This window comes from Acomys minous (genome assembly GCF_964271855.1).
Source record: "Acomys minous genome assembly, chromosome: 10".
NCBI lineage: Eukaryota > Metazoa > Chordata > Mammalia > Rodentia > Muridae > Acomys > Acomys minous.
Genome location: NC_140491.1, coordinates 2,136,135 through 2,155,383, shown reverse-complemented (window position 1 = coordinate 2,155,383; position 19,249 = coordinate 2,136,135).

The window sequence follows — 19,249 nt, the reverse complement described above, 5'->3', positions numbered from 1 at the left end:
ATGTAGCCAGTTATTGTTTTCAAATGCATGAGTCAGGCTTGTGTGTCTATGAATAGAGACAGTTCTTAGGACTCGATCTGTGATAATTTACAGATATGAACAAGCAACAGAATATAAAATGAGAATGCGATTATGTATAGTCATGGGCAGATTTTAAGTTGATTTTCTAATTCCTTCGTAATTCTATACCCATCACATAAATGAGGCATGATTTAGAATTTTTTACTGGGTGTTCCACTTTGGTATATAAAATTCTACTTTCTACCATGCAAATTATCTTCACCTTGCCTGAGTCCCACAAGGTCAGAGAGTCTTGTTTATTTGGCGACTGAATCTTTCCCACACCTAGGACAGTAACTAAAACAGAGTATTTATCAGAAATATTGAAATGTTGCATAAATGAACAACCCTTTTTAAATTTTTTGTAAGATGAGAAAGACTTAAAACCTTGAACACACTAGGCTAGCAATGATCTCTTTGAACAATATATTAATAAGCAGGTAATTAATAAATTACCTTTGGAGAAAAAATAATAGTAGTGAGTTTATATTGATATGGATGTTGAGAAGTAAAGGATTATGTACTTCAATGTGAATTGTTGCACCTTCTTTCTTGCATAATTTATGTGCATGCAATGTAAGAAAACAGGGTTTTTATTTGTTTGGTTTGGTTTTGGTTTTATTGTTGTTGTTGTTTGTTTGTTTTTGATTGTTTGTTTGTTTCTTTACTGTTCTGTGTCAACTTTCTTCAGGGTAGGAAGAATGGACCAGGGACCAACAAAAGATATTCGGACCTCAGTTACAGCGATGACCATCCATTTGTGGTACACATACGTCCCTGATTTCTGCCTTCTGACCTTTAGGAACATTCTTATCATCAGAAAGGGTTACTAGAGAACAACTCAAAGTATGAGTGTTCCTTATGCCAGTAAAGTGGTAGATAAAATGATTCTTAGGCCTTTTCTAGTTTGTGATATGTGATTATATATAATTTATGTTATGAGGACTGAGTTAATACTTCAAAATTGGAGTTTACTTTATTGAAAAGATTCTTAGGTCTTCAATTTAGTTCTGATAATCCTGATAATAGGTACTATTATAACAGGAAGGATCACTGGTGAGCAGCATACAGCTTTTAAAGTGGACAGACCGAGGTTAAAACATGTCCTTTATTATTCATTAACTGTAGAACTATACAAGGCTCAACTCCTTCATATGTCAATTAGTTAACAAAGAGCCATGTCAAAATAATGTGAAACTTAAGTGGTAGAAATGCATCCAAATTTTTGAGCCTAAACATGTGCATGTAGTAAGTCAGCACTATTTTATCTTTCATGCAAGTCATTCATTTTAATAAAATTATTATTTTATTTAGAAATTTAAAATCTAATGACTCTTTTTGAAAATGAGCTATGTCTATTGTACTATGACATGCACTTCTTAGTTGCTCAAAGTGTGTTCATGATAATTATAACAAAGCAATGCTTTATTATTTCGAAGGATTTTTAATCCAAGGGTTCTTGAAATATAGAATCGTATTTTGGCTATTTTATACAACTTTTCTATTTGTTTCAACTGACAAATCTGGACAACAAACAGAGATATATCTGTTGGTGTATTGATTCAATCTAATTAATTTTTAATGCAGGAAATGTTAGCAGTGCATTTCTTAACTCATGAGCAACAACTCAAAGATTTTTTTCCCCTGTATGCTTTGTTTGGAAAAGTTCCCAACAACATTTGATAGACTAAGAAATTCCATTGGGTGGTCATTTGCAGCTGCCTAAGGTCAATATTTGTCTTAGACTGTTCCATTTTTTTAACCTATGTGTCGAATGGTGTTCTGCTTTTGATCTTTAAGTCTACACAAAGCTTATATGTGGAATATAATCATAAATGTGTTGATATGAACTAATGTAATCTTCAAAGGTGATTTAAATCTAATGTGAAAATTTTCTGCATGATTACAGTGCTCACATAAACAGGAACAAGAGAGCTGACTGATCTTTTTTCATGAAAGAGTACAATGAGAAACACTGAGAATGGAGGAAAACTCGGATTTTTTCACTGTTTTGTGTCTTTTTCAGAAAAGAAAGATGCTTGTAACCAAAGACAAATGAGATTTGGTGCTCAGTTACAGCAATGATGACTAATCGTTTGTATTGCACATACTTCCTTATTTCTGCCTTCTGACTTTTAGCAAAGTTCGTATCATCAAAAAGGACGGCTAGAGAGCTATCCAAAGCATTCACAAGCTGGGAAGTAAATGCTCACAGGACAACAATTCTCCCAGTCTTTTAACTCTGAATTCTGCAAAGTGCCCATAATTGTGACAAATATATCTTTGCAGTTTATAAAACATCATGTTGGTAGATTATTTTTTAGATAACAAAATAGACTAAGATAAATGATAAATCACTTCTGCACATATTGTTCCAATTTTGACAAGAAATACTTCTTGAGTTTTCTAAGTACCTTTAAGATCACAACCGTGTAATTTATGTCTAACAACATTAAAAGCAGCTAATAAAGGCATAATAAAGTTTCATAAATATTACAAATATTCTTTTATAAGAAAACAAAAGGGGAGACTACTTTAAATGGCTATTGTCATGTTTTTATACTTTAATATTGGCAAGTGATTTGTGTGTAGAGATGCATAGACTACAAATGGTTTATATAAGTCACACCTCCTTGTAGTTTCAATCAAACAGTGCCTATACACCCATATGGTTGAGCATCAGTCTCTACCTGGTGGTACTGTGTGGAAGGCTGTGATCATTTAGTTGTTAGACTCCCAGTGGAGGAAGTAGAGAACTGGGCACAGGCTGTGAAGTTCATAGCCTGACTCCATTTCTCGTTCAGCCCTACTTTCTGATTGCCAATCAATTGTATCTAGCCAGGTTATTGCTTCTGCCACCATCTTTCTCTGATTGTTGTCCAATTTTTTCCACAATAATGGACTGTGCTTCCCTGGAACTCTAAGTCTAAATTAACTATTCTTTAATTACTATTTAAAGAGTATTTAATCAAAAATACGCAAGAAATACCTTATGCCTGTAGTAAACATTACTATCTTGTGTAACAGGTAGAAAACTGTTGCATTTCTTGTAAACCATAATTAGGACTATTATGTAGTGAAATCGCATATCATGTTTAAATCACTCAATGTGCTCTTAATTGCATTACGTCCCAAAGAGTTTGAATTAATATTCTACACTAGTTTGCATTAGCAACTTTATCCTATAGCGAGATTAAAGGTAAAATATTATTAATAAAACATTATGGCCTAAATGTTAAAAGAGTAATAATGATGTTCTGCACTAGTTACATAATTGAAAAATACTATTTCTAATAGCAGAATTTAGAATATATAAGATTGAGTTTTGAAAATAAATCTATGAATACAAAAATTAAAGTTTCAATTAATCCATTTTCACTTTCTACTACTTACTATAATATTGTAGGTACCTAACTATTATTGGGCTCAACAAGCCAATGTTTATGACTATACTGCCTTCTAGCAACTTGATTAATAAGTGCATAACGCAGAGACATATTTGGGCATCTATAGGCAGACAAACTTGTAATCCTGGCTATAGTATTTACTAAACAACATATGTCGAGCCTTAAGTGATCTATTTAGCCATCCTTTCCATAGGAAACTTCTCCCCTTTGCTCTTTCTTGTACCAAAGATGAGATTATATGATCTGGTACAAACATACAAAATCTGTTCTGACAGTGATCTAATAAGATATACAATAGAAGTTAGAGTTATATGAGCCAGACACAGAAAGTTGATGAATTGCCTTATTTCCTTGGAGACACTCCAGTTAGACACTTTTCTTCAAAGGTGATAAATTATTTATTCTCAATGATATCTCTATTCAACCAGGAACTTTTACAAAGTGTTTCTAATATAAGGCTATTTTAAGCTAAGCTATTCATATAATAATAAGCTTAGTTGTCATTTTATGAGAGTTTTTATGTCCTGAAGCAGCCTGTGTCATCAAACTCATAAGACTGGTTGCATCACATTGCTAACAGTTGAATAACACCAATCCAACAGGACACTTGAGTAGACTTTATGGTGTCATTGCAGTAACTATATGTCTATAACATCTTGTATTAATAAAACACACTTAGAGGATATCTTAATCAATGTTCTATTGTTGTAAAGACACACCAAGACCATGAAAAATATTATAAATAAAAACATTTAATTGGGGCTACCTTACATTTTCAGAGGTTTAGTCTATTATTGTTATGGCAGAATGCATAGCTGCTTGCAGGCAGACATGATACCTCAGAGGCTGCTGAGAGTTTGACATCTGGATCAGCTCACAGCAGAGAGAGAGAGAGAGGAATATGTATACAATACACACACACACACACACACACACACACACACACATATATATATATATATATATATATATATATATAGAGAGAGAGAGAGAGAGAGACTAAGCTTCATTTGAGAATTTGACATGAAAGCCCCTTCCCAAGGACACACATCTTCCAATAAGACCATATATAGTCCAGAAAGGCCACACCTTCTAACCCCTGACAAGTAGCTTCATTCCCTAAAGACCAATAATTCAAACTATCAAACTATTGGGACTATTAATTTTAAACCTTAAATCAATACAAGGAGAGTTCCTAAGCTTTCTAAGCCTTATTTTCATATTATGAAAAAAATTAAAAATTTTAAGGTTCTGTTAAAAAACACTATCTCTTTCTTGTTTAAGAAGAAAAATTTCTTCTTACGTGAGCATATAAAAATGAATCTAGTCAGAGAATCCCATTGATTTTTCCACTTCATGGACCATTAATGTATAGCTGTACATAGGCAATCATGAACTCAGCAAAACACTGTCATCAACAGTGTCTTGTTTCTATTGGTTTTCTGTCTCTATACCTTTTACCTTGTCTTTGCTGCCATGATTAACTTTGACCTCCTGAAACTGAAAACCAAATAAAATATTCCTCCCTTAAGTTTATTTTCTCAGTATATGTTATCACAGCAACAGAAAAGTAAATTTTTCAGTACATTCCTCAGGTAAACATTATTTTTTTTGAGAGGTAATAAAACTAATTCTGAAAGAGTCTAAAGAATGGCTTGCACGTCTTGTAAATTGGAAAGTCCTAACCAGAGTCCATGTCATGCCTTGACATGTGGTGTTTTGATGAGTCAGTGCTCTCACGTCTCTGTTCACCTCTGGAGACTGAAATTAATGCACTGCACTGATGTGTATCAATAACCATTCTCCGTATGAGAAAATATAAGAATGAAGATTCTGTTATATATTGAAGTGAAGCCGTAGCATAAAAATATATACTGCATATTTTAGCCTTCCTCCTCATGATGATTATTTCTAACTTTCACTTATTATATATATATATAATGTGTATATATGCCTATGTATATATATGCATGTGTGTATGTGCATATATGTGTATATGTTTATGTATGTGTTATGTAAGTACAATTACACATTTAAATGTCATTTCTATTTCATCAGATGATGGGATGAGATGAAAGGCATACCAAATGATTCTTGCTAGTGCTAAATTTAATGAAATACGTTATTAAAGATTCTGATATAAGTCTATCTGGGGTGAGCTGGTGGTGTCTTTGATGGGTTTTGATACAGATAACAGTGCTGATGATGCCTTTAGTGTGCAGTTATGGAGCCTTAGCACTCACAATTTGAAAACTTTCTGGAAGGTTGCTGGTGATCACGTTAAAGTTGTCTTATCACTGGCAATCTCATTTACTGTTTCCACATGAGTATTTCCAATATGATATTTTTGCATTTAGTACTCTCTCAAGATATCAAGTCATATAATCAAAAGGAGTCATCGGGTTGCTATTGAAAAAATAAGCTAAAAAATTAAAAAAACCAAGTCAGCAGATGCCTAGTAAGAAGGTAATTTCTCTCATCTATATGCAGTAGATGTGCAACACTGAGGTCTTTGTGTCATGGATGCTCCATCAGCACTCAAACAGCCCTGCAGAGGGCAGGAAGTGAGATTTCAGAGTCTTTCACCTCTTCTTGGGTCAGTAGCCAAGTCCCTTTTCTTCCCTACATGGGGAAATAAAGCCCAGATTTCTCTCTATTCTTGTAGCTTTAAAAACTTTCTCTGCTTTTTAACTAACTTTAAGGAAATCACAGAAAAGAAAAATAAATTCAAAGGTTTTTAAAATTTTTATTTTAGAAAGCTTGCGCTATTTATGTTCACTGGCAGTCTTACCTTGACAAGAATCGTTGGTTTCATGTGTCCTCTAGGTCCCAATGCAAGAGCCCTGTTCTCAGCAGCACAGACTTACAAGAGCCTTTACTCTGCCTGTAGGCACCTAGCTGATATGTGCTAGAAGAACTCACACAGCAACGTGTGTCATATCTAACAGAGCAGCATTGTGATATTAGTAATGTGATGGAAAGAGAAGAAACTACACAAAATGGACATAATATAACCCGCAGAGGTTTATGGGAGGAGACCCTGAGCTTTGATTCAAGTACTGTCCTGTTGACAAAAATCTGGAGAGTGACCTCTGGGGCCTGTAATTTCCCATTCATGAGTTCTCTTCTAAGTTTCACAATATGTAGTCAGTAAATACAAATTGTGTATGTGTAATGGAGATATACTAGGGGTTATTTTATACTATAATAATTTCAGTCTTTAACACCATATCAGCACCCTTTTCATTTGAAATTGAGTTTACTGAAGAGAAAAAAAAAAGAAAGGGAAAAAGAAATCTATGCCTTGAAAAACCCCATGCTCAGTCAAAAAAGCAGTTGTGTCACATGACTTACTCTTAGACAATAAAACACAAGAGAGATATGCTAAAGTCTTGAGAAGGCTTAGGACTTACATGTGCCAGTGACTCCATCCATTTCTGAACAAAATGGCAGGATTACTTTCTATAATAGAATCTTACATTATAGGAAACCAAATGTATAACTTGGCTGAATCCTCTCAGAAATGGCACATCCACTGCGCTCCTGAATATTGCACTATTTTCCAGTACTTCCAAGTTTGTCCTTTCTTGATTGGCTTAGCACTTCAATTAATAATCCTAATTGAATGATCAAATCATTGGAATAAACTGACATCAAAGAAAGGGTATGGTATGTTATTAGTACATTAATCTTAAGTTTATTCATGCCGCAATGGTGGAGCAGGCATAGAGTGTAAACCCTGGCCCTTTCTGGCTGGAAATGTACACAAAGGCTCATTATAGTTTCAGGGGTGAGAGAAGGCAGTCTCTAGAAAAAGTTCAAGGGACTTAAGAAGGGGGTTAAGATTTCCTAAAAGCTTAAAAGTAACTTTTATTGATTATTTGGAAATTCATCTTATGATAAAAGTGTTATGAAATAAAAAAGAAACTGCTTGAGAGGCCACAGAGCTGGATTAGAAGCTAAGGGCACTTGTTGCTGAACTTGAACACCTGAGTTTGATCCTCAGGCCCTACCTGATGGTGCTCCACCTCCTGTTGTCCTCAGATTCCACAGATGAACCATGGCATATATGTTGAGCCTGGGGGCAGGAGAGTGGGAGGCATAATTTTTTAATAAACTGAAAATTTATATACCACTAAATTTTAAAAGCGTGGAATAACTTTTAAAATATAATTTTTTATCATTAATGAAAGAGAAGGAAAAAAGAAGAGAGGAAAGAGGGAAGGAAGAGTAAGGAAAAAAGACCCTATGCTTGTTCACTGACCCCTTATACTCCTTTTCCTCAGAGTTGTATGATCTATGTATGAGCCCATGATACCCATCAGCTGCCCTCAAACTCAAAATTCACATTATGGATATTATTCTTATATTCTTCACCATGTTGTAAAGAGAAATTGACAGCAGCAGAACTTCTGCAAGAGACTATGGAAGCTCTTCACCAAATGAAAAAAAAATATTGCTGGCTCCTAGGACAGTTGTGAAACTGATTAGGCAACTACTATATTAATATCAACTATAAAGAAATCTTCTGATCAGCTAAAAGTTTTTCAGACAAGTTAATTCACACGCTGAGCTGACCTTGGCAAAATGTCCTACATAATTGGACAGGTCACTATCTGTGAGCTCTATAATGCCTTACTAGAAGGAGGTGACTGTTCAAAGAGCCGCAGGTACAAAGGATGTGCACTATAATCAGCTGCGGGAGACAAGGCAAGCCTTTCCAAAGCTGCAGTATAAAAACTACATCCAGTGAAGGCACAGATTTGGACAGTTAGGTTTGCTTTTAACTATGTGTGGGTTCCACCACGGCATGGATTATGGAATTTATGTATTGCCACAGCTGCGAATATCTGGCACACATAGAGGGAAAAATTATGTATGTGATAGCGCCTTAGTTAGAAAGTACCTTTCAGTGATTTTATGCCCCATGTATCTAAGTAAATCTGTGAAACCCTAGGATGGATTCAGTGTCTCTGAGACATTAAATCTGAATTTTCATATCCATTATTTTAAGGAAAATCTTCATTTCCAAGAATCCATCTCTGCAACAGACCTTGTAGAAAAAATTTTTATTATTGTAACTGACAGTTTTTTAGCAATAATCATTTTGACAGCACTGTGGGAAAGCTCAACATGTTAAATAATGTAATCCATGGAAATTTACAAGACTTTGACTAAGCACTAAAAAGAATAACTGCATGTAATGACATACTGGTATACAAAACCTAGGAAAACAATCAGACTGTGCCTTCTGTCTCCGACTATGAAATTAGCAAATGACCAGAACCAACCATAGCAGTAGTTGTTTTCAAATGGCCTTTAATGAAAGACATGTGTGTCCTCTGTTGTTAGCACCAGCCAGCTCAACTGCACATTTGTTAGCTTGTAGTTTTCCAAGGATAAATTTCTTTTTTAAAATTTTTTATTAATTTATTCTTGTTACATCTCAATGGTTATCCCATCCCTTGTATCCTCCCATTCTTCCCTCCCTCCCATTTTCCCCTTACTCCCCTCCCCTATGACTGTTCCTGAGGGGGATTACCTCCCTCTGTATATGCTCATAGGGTATCAAGTCTCTTCTTGGTAACCTGCTGTTCTTATATTTAAGAAATGGAGGTCTGATTTTTAATGTTCCTTATACATAGTTGGATTATCATTTACCTTGTTCATCATGTTTATTTTGTGAATTAAGGACATTAATAAGAATTAAGATATAAATTTGGACAGGTCATGAATATTGCTGTGATAAACATAGATTCCTATATCTTGGATGAGATATTTTTCTTATTTTATAGTAATTTGTTTCATTGCACTATAATCATCTTTTATATGGAAAAATATATTATATGTTTAGAATGATAGCTTATTTCTACAAAAAAATCCGTGAGTTAGTAAACCAAATAATGAAAAGGTATTTAAATATTTTTATGTTATATACATTTACTTCTACATTTTATTAATATATAACTTTGAGAAAAAGTAGAATATAAGGATATTATTTTACTTATACTTTCAAACTACATAAGAACAGTTTAAATTTTTCATAAAAATTGCATATAACATGCTGTTTAGTATTTTCTCTGTATAATAAAAACTTTATGAAAAGCATGATTACAACAAAATTAAATACTTATTAAAATGAAAACTTATAAGGACTGAATTTAAAATCATATTTAAATTACTAGATTTTTACTTTATTAATACTGTAAATGTGACCAGCCCACCCACCATAAAGAATTCTTTTTAAAACTTACAACATTTATTTATATGGGAAGTTTTGGAAAATTATAGACATGTAAAAAAAAGCCCATAATTGTACTTTATGTAATATCTGTGGACTTTTCCTATGTGCATACTTACATAGGCAACGGTTTCTGCGGATTCCCCATCCTGGAGCAGAGAGCCTTCTGGTGTCACCAAGCACCTGGGTTTCAAAGGGGCCTCTCTGGGGTCAGTCGAGAGCACCAGCGTGCCACAAGCATTGCTACTGCATGCAGCAACTGCAGCAAAAGCAGTTACAGCAGAGCCACTGGGCAAAGGGAGGCTGCTCCAAAGTCATGCACAAAACAGCCCAGGGTCGGTGGTGAAAGCCAGCCGAGTTGGTTGTCCCTCTGACCCACCTTTGGGCAAATTACACAAATATTAAATCCTTACATGAGTGCTGTAACAGGAACAAATGGCCTCTATCTGTATCTGTATCTGTATCATCTATATCTATATATCCATATATATCTAGAGATCATATATATATTGCCATAAGGCATATTGACCAGTAAGAATAATGGTTTTAATGACTTAAGAGTATGGTTTAAAAAATGCTACAAGGTACAAAGTGAATGCACATTGGATTAGAGATATAAATTAAAATTTAAGATTGTCCAATTGGATATGAAAGAATGCTAATGTCAAATGAAGCTTCGGGTAAGGCAATTACTGTTGAAAAAACACCTTTTCTTCTCTTTTTATTTTTTAAAATTAATTTGTTCAATCCTGACTGCAGTGTCTGCTCCCTCCTTTCCTCCAAGTCCCTCCAGCACGCCCCGCCACCCACTTCTCTTTTTCTCTAAGGAAAAGGACAGGCCTCCCATGAATATCAACCGAAGATGGCACATCAAGTTGAAGTGAGACTAGGCACATCCCCTTGTATTAAGGCTGGACCAGGCAACCCAGTATGAGAAAAGGGTCCAAAGAGCAGGCAAAGAGTGGGAAAAGGGGAAGAAAACAATTTTTAAATGAGTGTATTCCTTGTAAAAGAAACCACGTGCGCACGCGCGCACGTGCACACACACACACACACACACACACACACACACACACACACATTCTTGTATCAAGAACACAAATTACAAAGCCTGGAAACATTAGATCCTATTGTATGAATAGCATTTGAAATTAAATTCAGATTACAGAAACTTTTTCACTTAAAATATTCTTTAAAAGTTACTCTTTTAAAATAATTGGTTTTAGATACACTAAATTGTTTCTTGAAAACTCTTCCAGGTCTGTATGGGGTGAATGTGTTTATTTGTATACATGTGTGTCTCTGTGTGTTTATATTTATGTGTAAGCCTCTAGTCTGTGGTCAGCAGCGTAATTCTTTCACTACGTCTGAAGTTCATCTATTCAGCTGTACTGGCTGGACACATTCCAAAGGATCTTGTGTCTCCAGTTGCCTAATGCTGACTGTAGGCCCGCAGTGACAACGCTGCCTTTTCTATGAGTTCTTTGGATCCAATCTCAGGTCTGCATGCATACTCATCAGGTACTTTCCAACTCAGCCATCTCCCCTGCCTTATATATTTCAAAATATTTTATCACCAAATTAGCTGGCTTGTTTTTATTAATTTTACACAAAATAGGGTCATATGGGAAGAGGGAACTTCCTGGAGGAAAGTCCATGTGCCGTTTACTTTATTAATAATCAAAGTGCAGAGTGCCAGTAAATTGTGCGTTTTGCCAGTGATGGACAGGTAGCTATGGATTGCTTAAAAATAAGCTGAGCAAGTCATGGGGAAAGTGCCAGTAAAAACATTCCTCCGTTGTAGTCTGTACTTCAGTTTCTACCTCCAGGTTCCTTGTCTGTTTCTGTTCCTACCTTAGCTTTCTTCAGTAAAAAGTGGCGAGGACACGAAGGCAAGCTGGTTTAGGATGGTGTTTCTGTCCCTGCGTCAGAAAGCAAGCTAGAACATCCATACTGTCTCCATATACAAAATCGCTCCTTAGTGTTTGATTAACATTTGTATCCAAGGAGATCACATTAAAAACAAAGACACATTTTTTTTAATCTTGCATATACCAAAATGAAGTGTGATATGGATAGCCCATTTGAACAATCTGCAGTCACTTAGACCGGTAACCTAGTCATCCAGTGTTTCCTGGCTCCATTTGCAATGCCAGACAAGTGTAATGTCCCGTGAAAAATTGAAATTCCATCACAGCGTGGTTAGTTACTCTAATACCATTCCTAACACTGTTATGCTCATGGGAATAGCTTTCCAGGGTGTAATCTTTGTGCCTTGGAGTATTCACTGGTAACAGGCACTCAGAGGAAGGATAGCAGGCTACCAAGAAGAGACTTGATACCCTATGAGCATATACAGGGGGAGGAGATCCCCCTCAGGAACAGTCATAGGGAAGGGGAGTAGGGTGAAAGCGGGAGGGAGGGAGGAATGGGAGAATACAAGGGATGGGTTAACAATTGAGATGTAATATGTGTAAATCAATAAAATATATTTAAAATATAAAAAATTAACATAGTCAATGAAGTTATTTATGCCTTATAAATTAATTTATTAACAAGAATTTTTGGAACAACAATGTCCTTGTTAAAAAAATATATAGGCTCCATCTTTATCCTAATAGGTTGCATACATTTAAGAATGCGAATATCTGTGGGGCCCTATGGCTGAATCTGTCAGCCCTTTGAGGCCTCTGGTAAATACTTCCACATAGGAATGACTCAGTATGGTCCGAGCCCCGCCTACCAACAGCCACATAACGCAAACCAATTGGTCCTACAATATCAGGCCACATTACGTCTTCAGAGACATCATATCTCCTGACGCCTTAAGCCCTGCCCACTCCCTATACTCTATATAAGAGAAGCCCGCACAACAAAGTTAAGACCTTGCTCTGATGAGACTCCCAACTCAGTGTATTTTTCCTCTGGGCTTTCTCACGATCCTGCTCAGCCCTCAGGGAGAAGAAACGGCGGATCCAAATCCTCCCCATTTCCAGCCCTACCTGCCGGGTAAGAGACCCTACATATATCGTTTCAATGCGTAACCATTTAAGTTTTCTTTTATTACATATACATTTATATTATTCCATATATATGCATATATAGTAAACTACCTATGGCAAGAAGAAGCCCGAAACAATTGTTACTCACAAGGTTATTTTTAATTCGCTGTATATAATTTTGTATATTGAAGCAAAATAAGTTTAATTTTGATACATTTGTATAGGTTTCAAATTTAAGATTATTTATCACACACATTATATACATTTCTACTCTAATATGAAGTATTGTACCCAAACAACTCAACTATAATACGAGGCTTACTGCGAATACTTTGAAAGTGCTATTGCAGACTACTTAGGATAATTAAATTGTACAAGTTGATTGTTAATTAACCAAATCATGGTTATGTCAATTTCTAGTCTGTTTCTATCACAAGAACAAACATCCTAGGTTTAACAGATAAATACGGTTCTATAGATAGATAAGGTAAAATAGATAAGGTCTTCAAAGAATGCATATTCTTAAATTCTATTACCATTTCCGATGTACTTTGTGATCTGAAGACAGTATTTTGTGATATTTCTGAACAATAATCTAAAATAAAAACATGTAGAACCAAGTTTATCACCCAGCTCATCATCATAACAAGCTACTCCCCTTTAGCCATGACTTTAGTGAGGGCTATGCAGCAACCATTTACAAATGAGAAACACCTGTGAGTCAAAAATCCTGAGGGCTGAGCTTGACACCTGGAGACTCAAGCTTACAGGCAATAACAAAGAAATGTACTTAAAATTCTAGAAAGCTAACAAATAACCATTTAATCTCATGTTAGCATAATTTCCTATTCAAATCTAAGATACCAATTTCAGTCATATAAATACAAGAAATAAGGAGATTTCTATTCTCAAGGCACCAGACCGCCTTCTCTAGACCTTTGGTGATGTAAATCAAGACTCCGAGACTGCCATACTGTGGAGTGATGTTCAGTTTCCATTGTGTGAAATCCGAGCTCTATGCTTCTGATATTTATGATGCAAATGCTAGCAGGCAAAGTGCAACTGAAATCAATATGATTTTGTTTAGTATTCAGGGAACAGGCTCCCATCTGTACAATATTCTCCAAGATGATATTTAACAGAACTATAGAAACTAATGACTGCTCAGATATAAATGACACTTGATTTTAACTGAAAAGCAATCCTACCACACCAAAGAAGTGCCAGTCATTTCATTCTAAAGAATGCCCGTGTATTGAGAGCACAAAAAGCCTGCAGGAACTCAGTTCACCCACACATGCTTAGGAGAAGACTGAGTCATCCTTGTGTCATAATCAACTGTCAGCTCAGAGACCCCCCCACCCACCCACACATAATAACGCACAAGTGGCTGACAGTGTCTAAGAGAGCAGTCTGCAGTGATCTGATTGTGCCCAGAAGTGCCTGCTACACTTACTTCTAATGCCTGCATTGGTGTCATCACGCTGCTGCTGAGGCTCTCACTAAGGAGCCCAGTAAACTCTAGTGCATAGTTCAACATTCCTGGTCACACAGCTGACTCTGGTCAAACTCACTGGATAACAAAAGAAAGCAAAATTTCATGAACATGGAGAGACGGGGATGTTGACAGGGATGGGAGGAATATAAAAGAGCGAGGAATGTGGATTTTTTCAAAATGCATCACATAAATGTATAAAATTGCTGAAGGATACACTTAATTCAAAAAAAAATAAAAGCAAACCATTTTTGAGAGAAAATGCAAGCTAAATTAAAATTCTTTATTGAATGGCTTCCATGCAAGTATTGCTAAATTACTTTGCAAATATTTAACACCATCAAATTCAATAATGGCTGATACATTTTTATGAGTTTGCTGTAATATCTTGATATGGGAATAAATTCTATGGGAACTAAGGTACCTTCTGAGCCCATTCACTCTTGTAGGAGGTTGAGGTCATCTTGACAATAACTAAGTACCTCACAATGTGAGTATCCATTAGACATTTTTAAATTTTATTTATTTTACCGAGATCTACTTTGACATTTCCTCTGGCATTATCATTCTGCAGGAGTTGATTAGGTTAGCACAGTTTTGAGACCTCACTTGTGCAGCTTCTCTGTAATATACAGAAGACACTATCTCAATGTATAATTCTGTTCCCCTGGCTTTTACAGTTATTTATACTTCTGCTGAGCCCTAAGCCTTGGATGAAACGTTTGCATTTACATTGGGCTCACCACAGTCTGTTCTCTGCAATTTCTCCAGTGGTGGATATATATTGTGTCTTTGAGAATGAATGAGGGCTACAAATTCAGGTGTAGAAGAATGCACTTTTACAATAGAGTTAGAAATAGCATTGGTTTAGAAAAATGACAATAGTAGATTCTCCTCTTGGGCCCATGACCTTATCAGCTATGAGTAGTTTGCTAGGCTGTAGTACCAGGCATAAATTCATTCCATTTACATGAGCCTTAAGTATAATTAGACTGATGTTAGTTACTTCCAAGATATGAGTCACTGCTGCAGCATAGGTACTATCCTGGCAGTTGGTTATTGAAGTCTGTTTGCCTAAATCTCTTCTGCTTTGATAGGCAGCTTGCATAGCACCTTTTAAAATTAGGAGAGTCAGTTCTCAGGATGGGGACTCAAAAGTCCATTTCAACTCAATGCTTCTAAGTTGTGGATCCAAAGAGGATTGTGTCTTTGGAAATACCATGTTACTTTTACATTCCAGGAGAAAAAAAACCAATGGGACCACCTTACATCATTTTGGAGTGGTCTCATAAGTTCTCCCAACAACTAAAAGGAAGGTTGCCCATACCTGGTCGTAGGATTTTTTAAAGATAGACTGTGACTCTTGGAGAAGAAATATTAACACAGCTACAACTTTATTAAATATAAATAATATACATACATATGTCCTCATGTATATTATTTGTATATGTATTTTAATATAAACATGATATTGTATGTTAATATGGCTTTTAAAACGACCATTAATTAATTAAACTATGCCCTGCCTTTTACTCTGTAATAATCTCCCTCTCCACAGATAAGGCACCCCATTTTTACACTTTTCCCTTCATAGACACTTTGTCCTAGTCTTCTCTAGAGTTCTTTTTCCCTACTCTGTAATATCACTTGTTAGTTATTTGAGTTTATCTTAATTATTCGATGTTATATATTAACACTTAAAAATTTGAAGCTTAAAAATGATACATAAAAAGTGTCTCTCTGAGTCTATATTACCTCCCTCACTCAAATAGTTTTCAGTGCCTTTCATTCCTATGCAACTTAGTGATTTCTTTTTAGATGAGTAGGAATTCTACCATTTACCACATTTTTAAATCAGTTTAACTGAAATACAACTAGGTTTTCTTGTTAAGTCCTAGTAATTGTCAGTAAAGCAACATGAAGATGGCCAAGCAAGCACATGTTTTAGGAGGAGGATGCTAGTTCTTTCAGGCATATAACAAGTAGTGATGCTATTAGAGAAATATACTTTTAGACTTTTTATTGTTTTTTTCATTCAATACATTTTGTTCATGTTGTCCCCTCTCCCAACTCCTCCCAGATCCTTTCACTTGCCCTTTGTATCACTAGACTGTATGGTATTTTTCCGTTTGTTTCTCTTTTTAAAAACAAAACACAAATATTACAATCAAAACAAACAAAAAAAAAACCCACTAAGACAAAACATGTCAAAATAAACAAACAAAAAAACCTCCACAGATTACATTGTGGGTTGGCCGACTACTTCTGGACATGGGTCCGGCTCTGAAATGTGATTGGTATACTTTATGTGAGAAAGTTGATTGTTCTTTTCCCACCAGATATCAATTGTAAATAGCTTCTTGATTAGTCATGTGACGCCATCTCTATTTCCACCGTTCAGTGCTGGGACTCTATTTGCCTTGAATCTGTTCTGGTTGTGCATGCTTGTACAGTGTGTATGACTTCATATGGACATCAATTATTTGCATCTGGAAGACACTATTTCCTTGAAATCTTCTATCAACTTTGGATCTTACTCTCTCTTTAAAATATATCCTTGATCAGGTCTTTGATGAATAACTCTCATTTAGGACTAAGTGTTCCAGAGTACCTCACTCTCCACACGTTGCTTAATTGTGAGTTTCTGTTCTTTACCGTATACTGCAAATAGCTTCCCTGATGATGGTTGAACAAGGCACTGATTCTTGATCATATTAGCTATCTGAGAATTCTCAACAATTAATTATGTAGTGGCTGCAGCAGGTTGCAACCCACCAACAATGAATATCAGTTCCCTTTCCCACTTTGCAAAGATTTTGTTGTCAGCTGTTTATTATTGTTTGTGGCCGGTTGGTTTGTTGGTCAGTTCTTGTTTTGCTTTGGTTTGTGTTTACCTTGGCTAGTATAAAATGAAAAAAAAAATGAAACCCTAAAGTAGTTTTAATCTGAATTTCTCTAATTGTGAAGGACATTGAACAGTTTTTAAACCATTTTGTTGGAATTTCTCATTTTCTTTGAGAATTATATGTGATAGAAACATAAAACAATTGTTTGGAAGTTAAATATATACAAATCTATATAATAAAAGCATTATCTCCAACCTGTTCGAAACCAGCCTGCCAGCACCAAGATCCTAGAATAATGACTTATGATACTCAAAATAATTTTATAAATACTTAGGCCATATAGCTAGGCTCTTCTTTAAATGGCTCATTAGTCTACACGTTGCCACCTGGCTGTTCACCTGTTCTCAGGTGCTAAGCATCCATTCTTTTAACATCACGTAGGCTGAATTTAACAAGGTTGCTCTCTCCTAAAATACTCTCTGGCTCCCAGATGTTCCACCTCCTATTTCCTGCCTAAGCTATCGGCCATCAGGTTTATTGTTGACAGGTCCTACATCCAAACAACACACAAGATATTTCTTCTTCACCAGCCAATGGTTCTGCTGGGATCTGGTGGATGTTATCTGTTGAGCATATCAAAAGACACATTCAAAGGAGTGTGTCATTATTAAGTAAATGTATTAAGTAAATAAATAATTTAGTGTCAGCCCTTTATTCTTCCTATTACATTCTGTAGAGTTTCATGAGGAAATTTACATGTTGAACCATGTGTTACAAGAAGTCATATGCTGTCTCCACCCATGCACAAAAGAAATGAGCCAAGACACATCTACAACAGTGAAATAAAAGAGATCTATTATCTATTTTTCATCTAGTAGCTGTTAATTGCTTGCAGCTATTTATTTCAGGGTGGGGCCCCTTGATATTTTATCACTATGTCTTGGGATGTCAACTGTTGTCTAAAATGTCCAGACTTTGTTCAGGAAGACATGTTGTTGAGTTCTAATGTGTGTGTCTGTGTGTCTTCCCTCTCATAGCTAGAAATCAAAATCTCACTGTAAGGTTCTTGGTCATTCGTAGTAACAGTTTCTCTGAAGGAGAATGCTGAGTAACACACCCCTATAACTGTTACAACTATATACGACTTCTCATACAAGCCTATCATTTTAGTTCATTATACATTTTTATCTACCTTTATACTATGGAAACACTTCCTAGGCTGTAGATTTTCAAGGGCGGAAACAATTGACATGTAGCTTTTGTATTTGTTAGAAATAAGCCTTAAAGATCTTGAATGACATTTTTTTCCTTGTCAAAGTATACCATGCTTTTGTCCTTTGCTATCCTGCTTTTCTGCTCCAATGGTTGCCTCTAACCTCATTCGTGATCATCCACTGGTCCTCCAAGACCCATTACTTTGCACAATAAAGAACACTGACTGAAAACACTTATCTTTGGTTTGATATTTCATTTATTTTGGAAAGAAAATAAGAAATGGCAAATTAAATCTAGGAATTAGAAGCCTGGAAGGAAAATATCTACAATTACTTTTTATATTTCTACAAGCCTGTAGTCTCATGTACATTTTATATTTAACTGAAAAGCCAGAAGTAGGCTTTCATGGGTCCAAATCTTAGGATCTCTTCACTTGCTAAGAGAAAACATATCAGAGAGAAAGTTTCAAGATTCTGGCAAGTATATTAGATAAAAGCTGTTTCTTTAGTTTCTATTATACACAAGATAGATATGCTAGAAATCAAAAAAGTTGCTACACTTAAGGTCTTTGCTATTTCCAGCATGGTGACTAATTAAAATATGTTATTCCAAGTTCATTTGTTTTGATGTCTGGATTTTGTTTCATTTTTAAGATGGATTTATTAATTTGTTATGCATATAGTGTTCTGACTGCATATAACACCACCTGCAGGCCAGAAGAGGCCACCAGATTTCATTGTAGATGGTTGTAAGCCATCATGTGGTTGCTGGGTGTTGAACTTTTACAAGAATAGACAGTGCTCTTAACCTCTGAACCATCTCTCCAGCTCTCTGTTTTGATTTTCTGAAGACCCATAGCCCATCTTCAGAACTTCTTTATAGAGGCTCACAGCTGTTATGTCTAGGACTACTTTTCAGTGCTCATGAGAACTTGAATTCCATTTTCCAAGGTGAAATCTAGATACTTTTAAAAAGTCTCAAAT